This window comes from Hydra vulgaris, chromosome 15 (assembly GCF_038396675.1).
Source record: "Hydra vulgaris chromosome 15, alternate assembly HydraT2T_AEP".
In the NCBI taxonomy this organism is placed as follows: Eukaryota; Metazoa; Cnidaria; class Hydrozoa; order Anthoathecata; family Hydridae; genus Hydra; species Hydra vulgaris.
In genome coordinates this window covers 11,603,710-11,625,907 of record NC_088934.1, presented here as the reverse complement: position 1 = coordinate 11,625,907, position 22,198 = coordinate 11,603,710, and positions in this window count along the sequence as shown.

Here is a 22,198-nt window from a genome sequence, read left to right as displayed (position 1 = left end):
ACATAAAGAGATTTTGTACTTTAAACTTTGAATGCAATTTCTCAATTTAGAGTTTAAATTTTAAACACAGTGTCGAATACGACGCTTGTCTTCCAGGCTTACGATATATTACATTAAATTCGTTCAAGAGTGCTTAGTTACGTGAAATAAACAGTTTTAGGACCTCAACGCATATCAAAAGTTAGAGTTATGAAGTTTTCAGAGATGTTAATTTTAACATCCTTAAGTGGAGCAAAATTCTCTTTATTCGCATTGTTCCTATGTCTAATTACTGAGTAACGCGTTACTCAGTGATTTGCCAGTAATTTACTTGCAAAAGCTTATTGCAAAATATCTGTCTAGATTATAGCTTTTGCCAGTAAATAGTCTAGATTAAGCTTTTGTCAGTAAATTACTATCTAGTAGATATATGAATATCAACCTTTGGCTTTAAACTTAATTCTCTGATGTCTTAAAATTCCCGAAAGTTGCCTCAGGCTCATGGGAACCAAGGAGACTGACCAATAATAATTTATTAGACGGCTATACTTATGACCATTTTTGTTTGTTTTGAGTCTGCAATAGTTAATATATTACTCAAATAATTTGGAAGTGAATGTTTTTAAAAATTGAAAGTGCTATAGTATTAACAAAACGTGTTTACTTTATTTGTTTATTTAAAAAAATTAAATAAGCTGGTCTAAATTTTGATATGGTGCATTATTTTTTAGTTAGTTTACTTTATTAAAAAAGATTTCATTATGCTGATTTTCCCAAATGTTCTTATTACTTTAGAGTTGATTCTCCCTTTTTTCTCTATTCCTCTGAATTAATTCAAAAATAGTTATTGTTGCTGAAAATTAATTGTGTTATGAAGCCTACTGATTCCAAAACTAAAATAAATAAAAAATCCTATTACGCCAGAGAATAAAAAGATCTAAAAAAATTAGAAAATTACACTAATTGAGTAGTGTTTAATTATTAGCCCGATGTAACATGTGCATTAAAAACAAAAGATTGTTGAATGCCTAGTGTCAACTAGGCATTCAACAATTTTTATTGAGGTCTAGGTAACTAAAAGGGCTTTACATTTTCTAATCTAGATGCAATCAGTTTCTTTACATAAAAACCAACTGAGTCTCTCGTTTTGGTTTGATCCAATCGGCCTTTGTCTGGTTTTCATATTTAAGATGTCTTGATGGAGTTATTTCCCTTGTTTGCTTTTTGCTGCACCAAGGTTTTGAGGGAAAAAGTCTATATACGAGTGCAGGAAATGTATCTCGAGTGATATTCTACAACCCATTCTTCCAAAGTTCCAAACATTTGTTCAACCATATCAACATACTAGTCAGATTAATGATTCCTAAAAAATTTTTTAATGACAGAAACAAAAGTATTTCATGCCTAAAAGTCTAGTACTTTAAGAGTTAAAGTTCACTGTTGAATACTTTTAGTATCCATCCAAACTGCTTTATAGATCTTTAGTGACATAAGAAATAAATGCACTTAGTTTAATCTGTCTACATTCCCTGAGGAAAATGTGCGCGGCTGCTTTACATAAGCTCAAATCATCCTTTTCATTGTTACTAACTGAAAAAACTATATTACGCTTTTTTAATAATCTGAAAAGAAATTCACAACATTATATACATGTCAACCAGCAATTTTATGTGAAATTATAGCATGCATATTTACAAGCAATCTTATAAAAAAATCTGTATGTAGTAGAATAGTTCTTTTTCAGATTTTTTACGCTCAACAAGCTTTTGTATATATTAGGAAAAAAAACTACAAAGGATAAATTTTTGTTGTTGTTGTTGACCATTGTTATTTAATAAATTAATTTAATAGTACTATTGCCTTCACTTTTTTTTTTTAACATATACAAATATATATTTTTTTGTTTGTTTTTTGTTTGTTTGAATATTGTTTCACTTTTATGTTATTTTTACTACACTCCTACTTCAAGTTATTTTTATTATACTTGCATTGTCTCTTCACGAAACAGCGTTGTAATATTTTTTACTAGATTGTAAACAGTATTTTTTGATGTAAAATATATTATTTGATTGATCATTTTTTAATTTACTATTTATCCCTAAATTTGAATACCTTATTCTAAAATATATTATTTGTTGGTTGAATAAATATTAGTATATAATAAATGTAATTTTTAGTAATTCTTTTTATTAGGTTTTCAAGTATTATTTAATGAAGTTAGAAATAACTTGCCTCAAAATGGTTCAAACTATTTGCAAAAATATGGTGCTCTTGGTTTCATTTCTGCATTTGATGATACTCAAATCAATTCTGGTTCCTATTGTCAAAGAGTACAAGGATGGTTTCAGGCTGAAACTTATGGAAACTATATATTTTTTATTTCTTGTAGCAGTAATTGTCAACTTTATCTAAGTAGCAACATTGACAGTGAAAACAAGATACAAATTGCTTACCAAGTAAATTCGGCTGGATATAAAGATTGGAATAAGTATTCATTTTATTTTGTGTATTATATAATATGAAAGCTACAGTTTAGTAAAATAAATAAAACCAGTTTATTTTTTTAAAAATATTGCTTAAAAAATGATGCAATGTTTAAATTCCTCACTAATGAAAAGTTTAGTTTTTTGTTACTTAGTAACACTAAATAATAGTAATACTATTATATAATAGTAATACTATTATAGTACTATTATAGTAATATTATAATAGTAATACTATTAGTACATGTTGTGCTGTAGCTGATTTTTGTTTCAATGCTAGTTTTTAAGGCATTTGTTTTTATCGAGTCAATAATCATTTTTTATTTTTTTGTTATTCACTTCCCAAAGACAGAGAGGGCCACTACAGGCGAGCAGGCTACATTATTGTGGTTACCATCCTCTCTCAACTCTTTAACTCCGAAACACGAATCTTGAAAAGCAAGGTTGCTGTGCCAAGAAACAAGTTAAGTGCGGCATTACCAGGGACGTGGTGAGGATCAAACTCGAAATATCTCACTTATGAAGCGAGCGCTTTACCACTACCCCATCACCGCATAAATATTAATTGAGATCATAATTTCTGATTGCTAAAAATTTAGTTTCCTTAATAATTAGCATAGTCTGGTTTTTAATGGTTTAACTATTACAAAACTAATTTTAAAAACCTTTCATTAATTATATACATATTGAACCATTATTGTAAAGTTACATCTGTTTTAATTTTCTAAAAATTATATCAAGGTTGTTGCTCAAATGAGCTACTGTCTATATCTCCATCAACTGAAACTCATTCTCATTTGACAAGTCATTCAGCAAAATTACATTTCTTTACTGTATCTGTCCCTTCATGCTCTAAAAACTTTTATTTATCTAGTTTCTTTTGTTGCACATCAATGGTTTGGAACTCTCTCTCATTTTCAAGTTTTCTCATACAAACTAAAACTTTTAATGTCCTCTGTCAACTGTTTCCTTGCTCTTTAACAATATTCTTTGATTTTATTAACCAAATGGTTATAATGCTTTAGTGAATTTAGGTAAGATAATAGCTGCATGTATACAATTGGAAAAAAACCTATAAACTTGTTAAGTAATAAGTTTATAGGTTTTGCTAATTGTTTAGTATTGTATTAGTAATACTACTAATTTTAAACTTTTAACATGTAAAGCTTTGTCAATAGATATTAAAGTTTTTGCTTATTGTTTTAATTATAAAATGAATTTGCTGATTTAAGTATGTTAATCCTTATTTTTTGATTTATCATCAATTAATAACCCAAACCAAGTATAACATACTCAATAAAAACTACTACATAAAACAATGTAAAAGTACTCCATACCAAAACAAAAAAAGATACATAGAGATTTATCAGGAGTTAGTAAATGGTGATCAAAGATAAAGATAAGCAAAGTTAGCAAATGGTATCAAATGTAATAATAATAACACCTCTTTATTCATAAGATCTATCATCTAGTTTAAATTAATCACAAATCAAAAGTTGTCAAGGAAAAAACAATAAGTGTAAAGTAAAATAAGTAATGACATCTTCCAGTCAATAAAATTATTAATCTTTGAATTAATAGCATTGGGATGCTGTTTGGTTTTGCTATGATTTCTGAAGTTTCTGAAATTAGTAGCTTATTTTCATCTGCAGAAACAGGTTTATCAAGTTGCGATTTAAAATCTTTCAAAAATGTATCAAAAAAATATTTAAAAGAGTCAATTTAATCTCTGAGTAATAATCAGAAAGTCATTATCTCTGAATCTGATTAATACAGTAGAACTTATATTTTTTAAAATTTCGATAAATTCCTAAAATATGATTTGCTATGTTTGGCTTCTATTAATTTGACTAGTACTATATTGTATTAGCTAAGTTGTTTGATTTTGAGATTTTTCATTTGAGTGCAAGAGTTTATGTTTTCCATTAAATCATTCTAATTGATCGTTACCATGTGCATAGTATAAGTTAAATGAAACATTTGTGTAATTTGTTTTTTTTGCATATGGTGTTGCTACTAGTAGAAATCTCTAATAGGTTTGTTCAAATTAAATGACTTGGATGTTGTAAAATTTCTTGTAAATTGAATCTCTGTAAATATGCATAAAATATATATATTTTCACGACCCTTACGACAAACTCAATGCAACAATGCAACAAGTCTCTAATTGACACAATATAAGTTGTCTAATGCTATTGTTTCATTAAGAGAATAAAACATTTTTATGCAAATTTAACTTTTTAATAAAGAGTGAAAGCTGTAAGCTGTAAAAGTGTAACTATCCACAATATCTTTTTGAATTGAAATCACCATTCTGTAATGCCAACCTAACTACTAACCTAAAACTTTTTGAAGTCACCAATTTCTGCCAACTTTGTTTTTATGTTATTATGGCAAAACCTTTGTATTTAAAGTTTTATTTCAACCTGATGCCAACCAAAAATAGTTTAAGCTCATATTTTTTCTAATTCCAACTGTTGAAATATTCTTATTCCACAGGAAGATTTGGCAAGACAATATGCTTGCAACAAAGCTGCGCATTTCTATGAGGAATAATAAGCATTGAAAGAGAACTTCTAAAAACATTCTTTAAGTGAAGTAGCTAACCAGGATTAGTTCAAAAAAAGGGCAATTAAGCTTTGTAACTTTTCTGCAGTTGCTATTAAAACAATTCAAAATGATCACTGTTGTTTTGCAGCTTCTTCAGCAAATTTCTGTAACCTTTTCACTACATCTTCAAACATTTCAATATCCAAGTAGTAATCAAAAATTTTTAGTTTCGATTTTAGTCCTCGTTAAAATTTTCCTTTGAACTGAAACTGAATTAAGGTTTGAATACTATTTATATATTCAGTATGAACCAAGTTATCTATTACATATAAACCAAATTTTGGTTAAAAGTCATGACAAAAACTGAAAGTTTAAATCTCATTTGTCAATTTTTATTTAATTTAGCATAATTTTCTTAATTTTATTTATCTGATTTGTGTGAAAAAAACAGATTTAATTTTCCAACCATATTTCAATTCATTTGTAATTTTGAAATGAATAAGGATGATAGTTTGTGGATCAAAATTTTTTTTGTTAACTTTTCAAGACTTATTCTTTCTAAAATCATTTTTTGTAAGATGGAAAACAACTGTCAAAAAGTTTAATATAGAGGCTTTTTACAATCTCTTATAGTACATGTACCAAGTACATAAAATGTAATATTTACAACAGAAGAGCATTTTACAAATCTGATAATCCTTAGGACTAGGTTGTTAAGGACCTTATGTTTTAACTTAGAATATACCATCCTCTTATTACCAAAACTAGCCCTGTGTCTGTAATACTAAGTCTCTTCTCTCTAGAAAGAAGAGATTACATTAAAAAAAAAAAGAAAAAAGAATGATATATATTTTCAACATCAGATTTGAAGAAAAGTGCAGATATGCTTCAATCTACTATTTCCAACTGATTTGAAACCAGCACAAAAATTTAACCAAACTCTCTGCAAAGATTTATTAGAAAATTCAAAAAATGTGTGAAGACTATGACATTATTTCAAAAATTGGTGTTAGTTTGAGTGACATTGCTGCTAATGTTAAAGCAGTTTTTATTGATCCAGCTTGTGTCTATGAATTAGCTGGGTGTCTCAATCATTTTTTTAACTGGTTTTCAAAAATTAACTTCTATGAATTTTTTTTTCTCTAAAGTAAAGAAGGGTACTACAGTCGAAGAGGCTACTTTAATTGTGGTTACAACCCTCTTTTAACTCTTCAACTCGGAAACAAGAACTTAGACAAACAAGGCTGCTGCAACTAAGCATTACTCCATTGCAACCTTAACTGACCTAAGACTCAGAGTTTTTTTTTCCTTGATGCCTGTAACGCATCAAAAAGGAAATCCTGAAAATCCTGAAACAACTGGTTTCCTCACAGTGATCTCTATATAAATCCAAACAAATTTCCAAGAAATCAAATAATATAGGCTTTTCTAACATGATGAAAAAAACTTTCTGAGTCCTCCAACAATATCATCTGATGAGGAATGGTTGTTTTCAACTGCTACATATACTAACCAATGAAAGAAACAGACTATTACTTGAACAGAAAATCTTGAAAAAATCTCGTTTTTTAAATAAAATTTACTAGTTGTTATCTATTGCTTTTAATTTGCATCATCATTTAATTTATTAAAACTCAAAATTGAGAAACATGTGTATTCAGTTTTACAAATGTATTTTATGGCAATCAAAAAGTGACTGTTTGAATTTTGCAAACTGACAGTGATTCTACTTAGAGTGGAACCACCACATAAAATTGTTTTTGACAAACCAGGTGCTTTTCACAAAGTCTGTTGGATTGTTATTTATCTTTACAATGCAAAGATCTTTCTGCTGTTTTAATATTCTTCTGGTAATTCTGCTAAACTTGAGTGTTTCATAAATTTTGCTTTTTTGATTTACTTTTGTGAAATACTTTGTGGAAGGATTTGAATCTAAATAAAGATTTTGTAATCTTTATGAAACAAATTAGTAAACAAATGTAAGAAAACATTGACTTCAATAGGATGACCTACATGGTATTTCACAGGCAAAATAATCACTCTAGCTTTATTCTCTTTTAAATATCAGAAATAAAAATAGATATTGCTCATGAAATCTATTTAACATTCAATTTATTTAATTTGACATAGGAAATCTGAAATTACATACAATTATATTTAAAAAATAATTTTATTAAGTAAATGCCTATTTTTTTATAAAAATTGTTCAGAAAATTAATGTTCTTCAGAAAATTAAGTTACCTCAGATTAAATAAATGGTTATTGATGATAAAGTTAAATTAATTTTATCAGCCAATGCTAAGTTTATGCATACACTAGAATCTACAACAAGCAGCTTCTCTAATAATTCATATGCAAACCTAAATAAAAGGATATTCCCTGACAGCAGGGTAGCAGAAGCTAGTATGAGCACATCAAAAAATTATTAACCAGGGATATTATTAACCACCATACTTTAAGATAATTTAAAAAAATGAAGTTAGAATGTCTAAGCAACATAACTAAAATGTGCCATATGGATCTATTTATTTGGTATTGGAATGTCAGCAACTAAATTAAAAAGTGTTTACATAAGCCTATTATTCTGTGGCTTTTGACCTTCTCATTCATTTTTAGTAGAATTTAGTGAGATTTGATTCACATAAAATGTTTTAAGTTTTTATGGATAGACCTCTACTAAATATATAAAATGATTGAGTTTTAGGCAAATGTGACATTGTTAAAATAACATAGATTGCAAAGCTTTTTAAAGAAGCTGCTAAAGTAAAATTTTAAAATTTACAATATTTGCTTTATTGCTATTTATTAGAACCATATATGGTGACTTACCAATTTAACAAAACAATGATTCTAATCATGTTCAGTGACTTATAAAGAAAATACTGAGCTTAATGATATTGAAAAGATCTGCAAAGATTGCACTAATTTAAAATGATGAGTTTTTGAAAAGTTCATGAACCAAACTCCCTTCGGTTCTATCAAACAATGCAATTTTCAGGTTCTTTACTCTAATGCATAATAATTTTCAGAAGATGTTAAGAAAAAGTTCAAATTCAGACAATCTTATATTTTGAAGTATGTTTTGCTGTAAATCAATTCACAGATTTTGTTAGGAAATCAAAGGTTTCCTAAGTTATCTTTGATAAATTTAATCAAGCAAGAGAAAGTTTAGACATTTGTTTTTTAAGTAATAAAAACAAAGAGCTAACATCAATTGTCAAAAAATATTGTTTGACACTGACCTATAGACATGGCTGTTAAAATTAAGGTTAAAATTAACCGGTTAAAATTAGTAAACCAGTTAAAATTAAGGCATATTGAAAATGATTAATGTAGTAATCAGCTTTTATTTACCTCATTTCTAATTTTTTAAAATTTGGCATGTAATAATAAGTATTTTTATCCTGTGCTTGTATTACCTAGATTAACATTTGTTTTAAACAAAAAAATGTTTAAAGGATAATTGTGAGAGTTTTATGAAAAAACTTTGCTGTTTTTGTTGTAGTAAATTTGGTGTTTTTCCACGATAAATTTTGACATTTATAGTTTATGTGAATATGAAACCATATTTTTAAGTTGATAGATTATTTCTTTATTTTTTGATTAGGTATCCTCAACAAAAGTCTATTGCAAAGTATATACAAGCTAATTGGAGATACTACATTGAAGGAAAAATGTGTAACCTATCACCTGCCTACATTTCAGTTGCTGTGCAGAAACAAGGAAATAATACATTATCATCTTTGTCAAGTGATTGGTTCAGTCCACTGAGAATTGGTAAAAATTTTTTTATTAATGTATTTACCAAATTAATTTAGTTAAACAAATTTTTCTTTTTTTTTCCTCATATACATATAAAAAGCATCACCAGCAACATTAACCAAGGTATTACAACCTTATTTATACAAAAACTTATTTAAGTATATTTGAAATTTATGCTAACACAAAGGATTATAGGATTACTATTAAGATAAGAAGTATCAATTCAACCTCAACAGAAGAAAAAGTATTTTTAAAAACAGAATTGTTTTTAGCTTCAATTTATTTAAGAAATTCTTTATTCAAATCAGATTTTATCTTCTGTTTTTAATGATTTATATACAGTTAAGGTGATTAAAATGAAAGAGTAATTTTGTTCCATAAAGCTTTTATAATAAGTTTAGTAATAGTAATAGTAATATTGATGCTGTGTTGAGTTAAATCACGAAACACATATATGGTTATATATGTGTTGCTATGACAGCCTACTACCTACTAATACTCTTTATTTTATAATAATTTACAATTTGTTAAAAATCAAAATTATATATTAAAAAGTAATTTTTAAATATATAATTTTGAGAGTTATATAAATTTCACAAAATTTATTATAAAAATCAATCAAGTCTTTAATAGAGTTCAAAGACTGCGCAATCACCATGTGAATCGCTTCATCATCATGTGAATCGCTTTTAGTAACCCTATTGCTAATGCATTTCATTCATTTGCAATAGGGTTACTAAAAAATGCTTGTCAAGATAAAGAATGCTTGACATTTTTTTTTCAATTCTTAGATTATGACCTCTTATTGCTGATGCTAGTCTGTTTGCTCATAATGATGGTGCAAATTATTGTGGTTTAAGCCATGTAATGTGATCTATATTGTTCAATAATTTGTACTCTTGTATTAGATTGTCGTACAATTGCCTAGTCTCCAACATAGTCAATTTCATTTTGGATAGTTGCTCCTCATAACACAGATGTTTGAGACTTTGTGCCAGTTTGGTTGTGCGATGTTGGACTTTTTCTAGTGTTTCAATGTCACACTTCAACGTAGAATTCCATAGAGGGATTGCAAACTCAAGGTGAGGTCTAACTAGTACTGTGTACAAAGTATGAGTCATTTCTGTATTTAAATGAGTAAAGGTACGCTTGATGGCTCTGAGTACATTCTGTGCACATATATATATATATATATATGTATATATATATATATATATATATATATATATATATATATATATATATATATATATATATATATATATATTTATATATATATATATATATATATATATAAATATATGTATATATATATTGTATACATACACACATATATGATCTTATCAGACATCAAATGGCATCATATATTTGCAATTCTGTTAAAAAGAAAATTTTCCCTTGAAGAATGTTTTGCAAATTCTTTATGGTATTTCAAGCAATGCCCTCTTTAACAATTTTTAACAGGTGTAAAACATTTTCCTATGTTTGTCTTGTCAATACCGTGCATAAGTTTGTATAATATTATTCTCCCCATTTTTTTCTCTCAGTTAGTATTGTTAAGCCTAAAGCATTAAGTCGATATTTGTATTTGAGACCGCTAATTGATGAAACAATTTTAGTTGCTCTGTGTTGTATTTTTTCAATCGCATTACAATCTTCTTTCATATAAGGAGTCCAAACTAGAATTGCAAATTCAAGAAATGAGTGAATGAATGATTTCATAAGATGACAATCGAAACTTGTAAACGATTTCTTTATTAGTCCTAGCATTTAATTTGCTTTCCAATTGCCATAGTTATTTGATCTTTCCATTTAAGGTTTGTAGAAAATAAAACTCCAAGATCTTGTTCAAACTTAGAATCATGAAGTTGTATACCATTAATGAAAAGTGGATAATTTTTATTAGTTGAGTCATAATGCATCACAACACACTTGTTTATGTTGAATTTCAGCAACGAGTCTTGAGTCCATTCAAATGCTTTATTCAAGTAATTCTGAATTTCTTTGACACACAAATCTAAATTTACTATTGATAAAATTTTAGTATTATCAGCATATAATTTTAAAACATTTTTGATTGTGTCTGGAAAATCACTGATATTGGCGCCAAAAAGGAATGGTCCAATTACTGAACCCTGTGACACACCACTAAAAACATCAACCAGTTAGAAACAATATCACCCTTAACTACTCTCTGTCTCCTATTTGTGAGAAAAGATGCAATTCATTTCAGTACTAATCCATCAATACCATAAGCTCTTAATTTTAGTAATAATCTGTTATGAGGAACTGTGTCAAATGCCTTTGCAAAGTCTTATGATGAACTGTGTCAAATGCCTTTGCAAAGTCTTATGATGAACTGTGTCAAATGCCTTTTCAAAGTAAAACAACATCAACTAGAGTATGATTTTCGGTGTTTAATGTTATAAAATCAGTTGTTTCCAATAGATTTGTGCATGATTTATTCTTTATGAATTCGTGTTGATGCTCTGTTGGCAAATTTTTTTTGTAAAAGTAAGTTTAAATTTAGTTAAGAATAATACCTTCTAGTATTTTGCACACAACTGAAGTGAGGGAAACTGTTCTATAATTAGCTGCAACTGCTTTGTCACCTTTTTTAAAAAGAGGAGTTATATTTGCAAATCTAAATTGAATTGGAAGTTGGTTTGAAGCTAATAATTCTCTGAAGATTAACATTAAAGGAAGTGCAAACGCCTCTGAAGCATACTTTAGCATGGCAGGATGGAGTTTATCAGGTTTAAAGGCTTTATTTTCATTAAAACTCTGAAGCCTCTTCGAAACATCATTATAATTGATTGACTCAAAGTTAGGAAGAGCACCATCAGGTTCAATAACAAATACATAATGAAAACATTTGTTTAAAATATTAGTGATTTTAACTTGATCTTGTGAAATATATCTATCATCTTTTCATAAAGCTTTTATTGAATCTTTTACCACTAACTGATTGTTAATATATTTAGCAATTTTGAGTTTTGCTTTGCTTTTTTAACTAAGTCTTGTTCATAATTCATTCGATAATGCTTTACTTCAGATTTTACAATCCGACAGTATTTTATAATCTTTACTCAAATTAGCATCTTTCCATGTTTATTAGTTTCTATATCTCAAATTTTTCTTTTTCCTAATCAGGTATTCAAGTTAATTATTTATCCATGGAGTTTCCATACTTCTAATTTAATAATGGGAATAAATTGCTTGCAATTTCATTTTATATATTTAGTAGAGGTCTATCCATAAAAACTTAAAACATTTTATGTGAATCAAATCTCACTAAATTCTACTAAAAATGAATGAGAAGGTCAATAATTTAGAGAAAGAAAAATTAAAAGTGTATGTATGTGAGTTAGTAAAAAAAACACTAATCTAACTAACTTAGTTAGCAGGATCATCGGGAATATATATATATATATATATATATATATATATATATATATATATATATATATATATATATATATATATATATATATATATGTATATATATATATATGTATATATATATATATATATATATATATATATATATATATATATATATATATATATATATATATATATATATATGTATATGTTTATGTATATACACTCAGCAAAATTTCCATAGTTCCATTTACAATTTGTACATGAGTTCTTTTACTATTTTTTGAAAATATTTTTTAATTAATAAGTATGCAAATAATATTTTAATAGAAAATAATGCAAAGTCTCTGTAGTTCTATCAAAAGTAAGCCTTTATAGTTTTTGTTTTGAATAACAATTTTTTAAATACTTTAGTTTTTAATGTATACCACTTTGTACACTATTTAATTTGAAGATTCGGTTTTTCATGCTTTTTATAAGATTTTCCAAATAAACCTTTGAAGCATATAAACCTTTTAAATACTGCTTCATGCTTGTTGGATAGAAGTTTTAAGTTCTTCTATCCTATTATACTGTTGAGAATTTGCATATATAGTTTGTGCCAATATTCCCCATAAATTTTTAATAGGATTCAAGTTAAGTGAACGGGATAGCCAATCCAAAACATGTATATATTTTTTTGGAACCACTGTTTTTTGACTGCCGTGTGAATCGCTGCAATATCTTGTCGGAAAGCCCAATTCTCAGTAGGTAAACTTTAACTAAACTTTATTAAAACATCCTCTTAAAGATCTTTGTACATTTTTGCATTCATTTTTGTTGTAATAAAACATATTGGAATTTTGCCATGGAAACAAAATGCAGCCCAGACCATAACTGTCCCTCCTCCTAAGTTACAACTTATAGCAATACTATCTTTTTTTTATATCATGCAAATAATACTTAAAACCATCAGGTCCATCTAAGTTAAACTTTTTTTCATCAGAAAAAATAACATTTTTCCATTCTGCATCCCATGTAATGTGGTCCTTGGCAAACTCAAATCTTGGATTTTTTAGTCAATGGTGGTTTTGTGATCATTTTTTTCCACTGGAACCATTCTGATTTTAACAAAGTTTGTTGGACACGTTTTGTGGTCACAGATAATTTCAGTTCAGTCCTTATTTGTCTTGTTGTTCATACTGTGGATGATGCCAAACACATAATGGAAGAATGTTGCCATCTTTTTATTTTTTTATTTCCACCCTTATGGTGATTTTTGTTGTAATTTTCAGCTAAGTTTATAAAATTATTCATTGCATGATGAGATCTTTTGATTTTCTTTGCAATTTGTCAATTGGACAAACCTATACTTTTATAGGCAACAATTTTTGGTTTTTCTTCCTTATTTAACACCCTTCTGCGTGGTATTGTAATAGTTATATAACAAATGTTAATTAAAAATACACAAAACTTTTATATAGAACAAACCATTCAACATCTTACTTAAACTTCAATCAACTCTTATAAAGTGTTCAAAGCAAACTAATGGAACTTTGGAAATTTTGTTTGTATATATACCGGATTTTAAAAACATTCTAGAAAATTTAGTTAATTGTTAATTGTTACAGAAACACATAAAATTGTCATAAACGCATCTGCTTGCAATAGGTCTAGTAAATTTAATTTTTGTGGTTAACTTTATAGATAACTTCCGCGTAAAATCTGCATTAACTACATGGTATATAATATAAGATAAATATGATATATAATATAAGATAAATATATAATTAAATGTATAATTTAAATAAATGTATAATATAAATAAATGTGTATATATATACATATGTATATATATGTGTGTGTATAAATATATATATATATATATATATATGTATATATATATATATATATATATATATATATATATATATATATATATATATATATATATATATATATATATATATATATATATATATATATATATATAAACCAGGATGAAAATTTTTTGCTAATCTCTTATACTTTAAAGTCGGCATTGCTGATCTAAAAGTGTTTGAGGTCAGCAAAAAATTCTCATCCTGGTTTATATGTTTAAAGGTAAAACCCTAGTGTAAACTTTTTATTTTTATTTTTGACCCTATTTATGAGGGCTGTATACCATATATATATATATATATATATATATATATATATATATATATATATATATATATATATATATATATATATATATATATATATATATATATATATATATATATATATATATATATATATATATATACATATATATATATATATATATATATATGTATATATATATATATATATATATATATATATATATATACAAAATCAAACACGCATAAATATAAATACATGAATAAATAATTTTAGGTTTATGTCCTACTGGTTGCAATTCAATGGCAAATGAAAAATGCGTTTTAGAAAATGGAACATATGCTATTTGCACCTGTGAAAATGACTATGTATATTACTATGGAAATAACGTTACCTGCATAAGTATGTTCTTTAGAACTACATTTCTATTACTAATATAAAGATTTCAATTATATGAAATCTTTTTAATTGTTGCAAAATTTTATTAGCTAATTGACTAGTTGAATAAATTATTAGGCTATTTTTACTTAAATGTAACAAGATGCAATAATATAATGATTATTGCATTATTTGCTCCATGATTATTAAGGCAATCAAGCAAGGTAATTTTGATTCAACATGTATGTCAGTTGTTTGAAACAATTTTATTTGTTATAGTAAATAATTGCTAAACAGTTATGAAAATCAAACCATTGTTTATGACAAGATCAGAAATTTCTAAAAAAATTTTTACGTGGGAAAAGAAGGAAAAAAAAAAAGAATATACATGGTAACAGTAGTTATGGTATCATTTACTTTAACATTGCATCCTAGAACAAGTACATTGATCACAAACAACATTATAAATTTGTTAAGTTGTAATTGAGATTTTAAATAGTAAGTTATTGCATGCAATAAGTTGGCTCTCAAAAATGGTATTAGCATCTAGAGATCAAACACCTGCATATTTAATGCCTGGTATTGCAACAGCAGGTGTTGTTTTTTATATAGTTATCACAAAATAACTCCTAATTTTTTTGGGGATAATTTTAATTACAGAGATTATTCTCTGTAATTTAGGTTTTATTTATTTTATGTTACAATATGTCATTATCTTTTTTGTTTGTCACACTTCTGTATCTCTTTGTATCTTTACATGATTACTTTTGTCACACTTTGTATCTTTACATGATTACGTTTGTCACACTTCTGTATCTCTGTATCTTTACATGATTACTTTTTATACTATTTACTGGTGAGCAACGACTTCTTCCAATGTACTCCACCATAACAATATGGGCATTAGGTTTTTCTGCTGGATGTGGTTATAGGGCCTTCGCTTCAAAAAACCCATGCAGAATTTCTCTAAAAAGGCCTAACTATGCGGCATTTTACCATAAATGGTTGATTTAAAGACCTATAAATATATAAATGCTACATTTTATAACAACTCTTAGTTACATGCCATTATTAAACAGCATGTAACTTTATATAATGTACATTAGTTAGCGTTGCATTGAGTTATATGAAGAACAGCATTGACATTATTGCCTAACAATGTGACAATCACAATTTTCAAGTGAAGTTTACTTTACTTTAAAAGCATTACTTTAAAATTGAAAAAAAAACTATACTAGAAATATTAAATGGTATTTGCATGTAAAAGCTCAAGTTTTTTTTATTTTATTGATAAAAATAATTTTCAAGCTTTAAAATATTTTTAAATAACTTTTTACATTGTGGCAGATTAGAGATTTCATTAAAAATACAAATCTTTTATTAGTCTTTTTTTCAGGGAAGCTATAACTTTAACCATTCAAATGGTATAATTTTATTTTGAAATTATTTAAAAATAAAGATAAAAATATTTTTCTTCTTTCAAAAATAGATTTAATTATAAGACTTTTTAGAAAAATAAAGTCTTTTATAAATGCCATTTTGTAAATACTTTGACTGCATAAAAAAATTTTGATGTCAAAATTACAACTTAAGTTTCAATTCAACACTTAAGTAGCAATTAAATGATCCGTAGTCACCCACACAAGCAACAACTAAATTTAAAACTAAATAGTTTTAAGAATGGAATGTTTTAATTAATAAAAACTTTTTATATCTTACAAGCAATAATTTTTTAATATTTAAAAAGTCAGCCAATGATAATTTTTTACCTTTTAAAGAAACAATTCATCTTTTCATCACCTTTCTTTTTGAAAGAAACAATTCAAATTTCTTTTTAACTGCCGCAATTAATTCTACTCTTGATACAATTTTTTAAATTAAGGAACGTTTACAGCGATTTAAGTGGTGTAATAAAAAATGCTTATTGCAAATTTCTGCTTTGTTTTGAGGGCAATGTTAGGTAATGATTACTTTTTATTATGTAAAATACTAATATAATAGCGCTCAAAGTTGAACACTATTATATTAGTGATCAAAGACCAGACAGTAAAGAATTTAAATAAGAACTTATTTGTTAAACATTTTCAGAATAGTTTTACTTTAAGATAAATGATGTAAGAACCATGCAGGATCCCTGCATAGCCTCTGGGGCCAGCAAGCAACTGTGTTTATAGCTTTTATAACCTAATGAAAATGCCAGGCCCTCAATTACATCTTTATTCAGAAGCTTCGCAATTCACATTAGATCAAATTTTAACACAGTTTTTACCAATATAATTAGACCTATATTTGTGTGTTGAATATGGCAAGCTACTTATCTGTATTTTCATTTTCTTTGTTTATTATATAGAAAGACATACATAATACAAAAGATATTAGAAAGATAATACAATAATATTGTATTATCTTTCTAATATCTTTTGTATTATGTATGTCTTTCTATTTTAATGTTTATAATATACTCCGTATATCTATGTTATATTTGTAATACTTGTTGGGTTCATTGTTTTTATGAATAGCTGTCTTGATATCCGCGTTTTTTGATATCCACATTTTTTCTAAAAATTATTTGTGTTCCACTAATTTGGTAGAGATTTGGGTGTTTAGAGATAAAGTTGCACATATATTAGTCCAATACCTAATTATAGTTGGATCTTACAACTCTAAAGTTTTAAATGTTTTTCTACCCTCTCCTTCTGGCTTATATCTTTATATTTGTATTGTGTATTTTTTTTATTTTCTCTATATGTGCTCTCTATGTGTATACTGTATATGTGTGTGTCTTTTCTAAAAATATATGCGTGTAAAATAAATAAAAATATATGTTTCTAAAAATATATGTGATTAAAAATTATAACTTGCGGTTGCAATACTCTCTGAGAATCAAAATAAGATTAAAAAATAATATTTTTATAGCTAGTTATCTCACCAAGAAGCAAGAGAAACTTAAGAAGAAACTTAAGAGAAACTTAGAGCTTTATAAGACATGTAACAGAAAAAATCTGATGTGTGTTCTGATGTGGTATTTACAAAAAGCATGCATTACTTTAATTAGCTAGTTGTTTTAAAATGTCATTTTATTAAAACGATTAGCTTTAATTGACAAAATAGTTTCGAAAGAGTTACAGATTGCTTTGAAAACAGTGTAAAGTGTTGTGAAACAATTTAAAGGTACTGGTACAATCAAAAGGAAATCAGGAAGTGGAAGAAAAAAAGTTTTTGTTTGATGAAATTGAAGATGTTTAAAGAGTAAAAGATGCCTTCGACCGAGAAATTTCTATTCGAACTTTAGCAAATAATTTAGGACAAGTGCTTCCACTATACAAAGAGTGAAGTAAAATTGTGGCTATAAATCTTATAAAGAGAAAAAAGTTCCTTGTCGTAAAAAAAGCATGAAATTGTTGCAATTCATTGCTCAAATCTGCACTATAAAAAAATATGTGCTAAAGAATCTTGTTTGATTATTAATGATGAAACTTATTGTGCTGCATTTTTCCGATCTTTTTGAGGACACCAATATTATTTAGCTTTTAATTGCAAGAAACTAAATTCTAAATATAAGTGCATTGAAATGCAAAAATTCACTAATTAATTCTTAGTTTAGCCAGCAATATGTGAGTATGATAAAAGAAGGGCCCTGTTTTGTAACTATGGGAGCAGTTAACACAAAAATATTTTTTTAAGATCTCATGCGAGTGTCCATTATAACATTATGTTTCTACTCTGGTACAACTATAAACCGGCTTAAAAAACATAAAGTTGATTTCGTTGAAAAACACTGCAATCCACCAAATTGTCTACGTCTGAGCTACGTCCTTTTGAAAGATATTGGGCTATTGTCTAAGAAAAGCTAAGGTTTAATGTAAAAGAAGCTGAAAACATCCAAGACTCAAAAATAAAAGGATTAGAGCTACCAAGAAAGTTGAAGACTGTGCAAAAGCTGCTGTTGAGTGTTTGCGCTCTCACAAACACAACTTCACAAACATACTTAAGTGAAGTTTGGGAATATTAATAACAAATGTTTTTTTATTTATTTGCAAGAAAATGATGACATACTAAAACATAAAACTGCATATAAAAACATTGTCGAACATAATTACAAAAAATATCAATAAAAAACCAGCAATAAATAAAAAAAATAATGCAACAAAAATAACATTTAAACTGTTATTTGAAATGTCCCCCATAAACTTTTTTTGCAAGAAACATATTTTTTGCATTGGTTTAACAAGATAGTTGCAAACTTTGCTTAGAATTCTCCTCCAAATGGTATCTAATTCTTGCTTCAGGCTAATTCTTGTATCTTGAATAATGCTTTTTTAGATTCGATTAGATTCAAATCTGTTGATCAAGCAGGCTAGGGCTCCTTTTTTTTCAAAAATTCTTCTTTGTTTTCTTAAAAAAATGGATTTTTTACTGTACAAGCTGTGTGGTTAGATGTCAAATCTTGTTAAAAGTTGACAAATGTCAAAATGGAGATCTGTTTGGTGTTTATCAGAATAAGGTTGAACTCCAAGAAGATTTTTAAATTAAAACTAAACATCAAACTTTTAATTATTTAATTTTGTAAACTGTAAAAAAGTTGATAATGATTTTTATATTATTTCACAATTTCACAACAAACAATTAATTAAATTACTTGAAATAAAGAAGTGGGTAGGATTTCAAGAATAACCTTACTACTGCAGTTAGAAAGAAAAAATAATCAAAACCTTTATATAAAGAAACTAGTAACAGAGTAAAGACTAATTGCAGGATAGTTGGAGAGGTCAAAATGTTTTCTAGAGTTTTGAAAAATTACTACTTATTTAGGACTTTTTAAAAGTTTAGCAAAAATTGAAGAGAATTCTGTAGAACACTTTTTTAAGACTATGATGGAAATCTATTCTAGAGCACAAAATGTAGAAGTGTTTAATTGAGAATTAAATTTAGCATTGGAAGCCAGAGTGATTTCGATGTTTAACAATAGGTTAATCTGTTTAACTATCAGGAAGAGTATGACCATTATATTCAAGAGTCAAATTAGAGTAAGATTTCTTTGCAAATAACTCTGCTTTGTTCTGGGATGAAGTAAAAAGATCAGACCCTTGAATTAGAGATTAAATGTTAGACTTACTTTAGTTAATGACATTGTTGAAGACTAGCCAAAACTCTCTAGAACCTAACATCTGAAATAAGATACAAGATTTAGTAAACTGAGAATAACAGAGCTTAACATCAGACAGGACTTTTTTACTTTGGTTTTTTGCAATAATAAAAGGACATTTGTTCTTAAAAGAGATGTTCTTGTAAAAAAGATTAAAAAAATGATGATGATGATGATGATGATGATGATGAGGATGATGATGATGATGATGATGATGATGATGATGATGATGATGATGATGATGATGATGATGATGATAATAATGATGATGATAATGATGATGAGAATTATCATCATCTTATTTTGTTCATTATAATGATGATAATGATGATCATCATTGTTGAGGATGATCATCATCATCATTATAATGATCAAAATAATGATGATGATAATTCTCATCATCATAATCATTATCAAGACTAAAGCCTGATGCATCAGGCTTTAGTCTTCTTCTTATATGCTGTTGATGATGGTAATGATGATTATGATGATGATGGTAATCATTATCATCATCATCATCATCATCATCATCATCATCATCATCATCATCATCATCATCATCATCATCATCATCATCATCATCATCATCACCATCACCATCACCATCATCATAATATGCGGTAGTGGTGTAGTGGTAAGAGCGCTCGCTTCATAAGCGAGAGGTTCGGAGTTCGACTCCCACCATGTCCCTGGAAGTACCGCGCTCAACTTAGTTTCTCCGCGCAGCGGCCTTGCTCGGAAAGGTTCGTGTTTCAGAGTTAAAGAGTTGAGAGAGGGTTGTACCACGAATAACAACTAAAAAAAAAAAAAAAAATGAGTAGCCTCCTCGACTGTAGTGGCCCCCCCTCGGGCCTTGAGGAGGTGAATAATCTAAAAAAAAAAAAAAAAAAAAAAAAAAAAAAAAAAAAAAAAATAATAATAATGATGATTATGATGATCATGTTGATCATAATGATGTTTATGGATATATATACAAAATATAACATGAATTATGAATAAAAAAATTATACTTTAGGGTTTATAAATGTTTATGCAGCCCCGGTCACAAACCCGGCCCCGGCTATATTTTATCAAACCTGATAAAATATAGATTTGACCGGGGCCCCGATTCTGATATTTGACCGGGGTCCCGATTCTTGCCCCGGTCAAATCTCAGCCCCAGTCAAATCTCAGCCCCGGTCACTTACTAATCAAAATTTTCAATTGTTGTAAAATTGTTATAATAAATAATTTGATGTTTTCATCAACTTGTGTAAATTTGGGAGCTAAAAAAAAACCACTCTAAATAAAGAATACAAAAGTTGTATAAAAATCTTGTAGAGAAAAATTTTTTTTTTAACTTTCTTTTTTTAATTATTAAATTTTCTAGTTTAATTTAATATTTTGTTACAATTTTATTTCCTTTTTTTAGGATTGCTTTTTTTCCTTAGTAGATAAGTTTAGCTTTTTGCGGCAAATTATAGAAACGCTTTATAACTTTAAAAGTTAAAAGTTGTGAACTACCATGGTCAGTGTCTAAGAAAATTACTTAAAACGTGGACAAACCAGGTCTGCGACCCTACACGCTTCCTGGAAAGGTTTGATAAATATAGTCATGTATATATATATATATATATATATATATATATATATATATATATATATATATATATATATATATATATATATATATATATATATATGTATATATATATATATATATATATATATATATATATATATATATATATATATATATATAATATATATATATATATATATATATATATATATATATATATATATATATATATATATATATATATATATGATAACATTAAAAAAAACAGTAATTAGTACCAAGGTACTAAAACATATGGGTATTATGTTAAGGTACCATAACATCTTTTTTGTTCATTTTTGTTAAACAAATTTTTTTACTTAAATCAATATTTTAAAGACCAATGAATCATGTTTTACTAATCAGTTTTTTTCTATTATCAGACTTTATTTAGATAATATTTTCCAAAATAGGAATCATGGGGTTAGAACACTGGTAACCAGCCATTAGTGTTGCAGATGTTTGGGCCTAATAATTTTTTTCCCTAATATTATAAACTTTAATAGGATCTTTATGAACTATATGTCATAAATACAAAATCAGACTAATGCTATATATAAAAAACTATACTTTTTATATGAATTGTGTAAATGTATTGCTTAGAAAGTACTGATTGTAAGATGAATTGTACAACCTCAACATGTAGAGGATCTAATGGCAAGCTTCAACGTTATTGTCCTGTAGGATTTTTTTTCAACGCATCGTTTGGTGGTTGTCAAGTTAAGTTTAAATTTACTTTTTTGTTGTTGTTGTTTTTATTCAAATTTAAATTTTCTTTTTTTGTTCAACTATTTATTCAAGTTCAAGTTT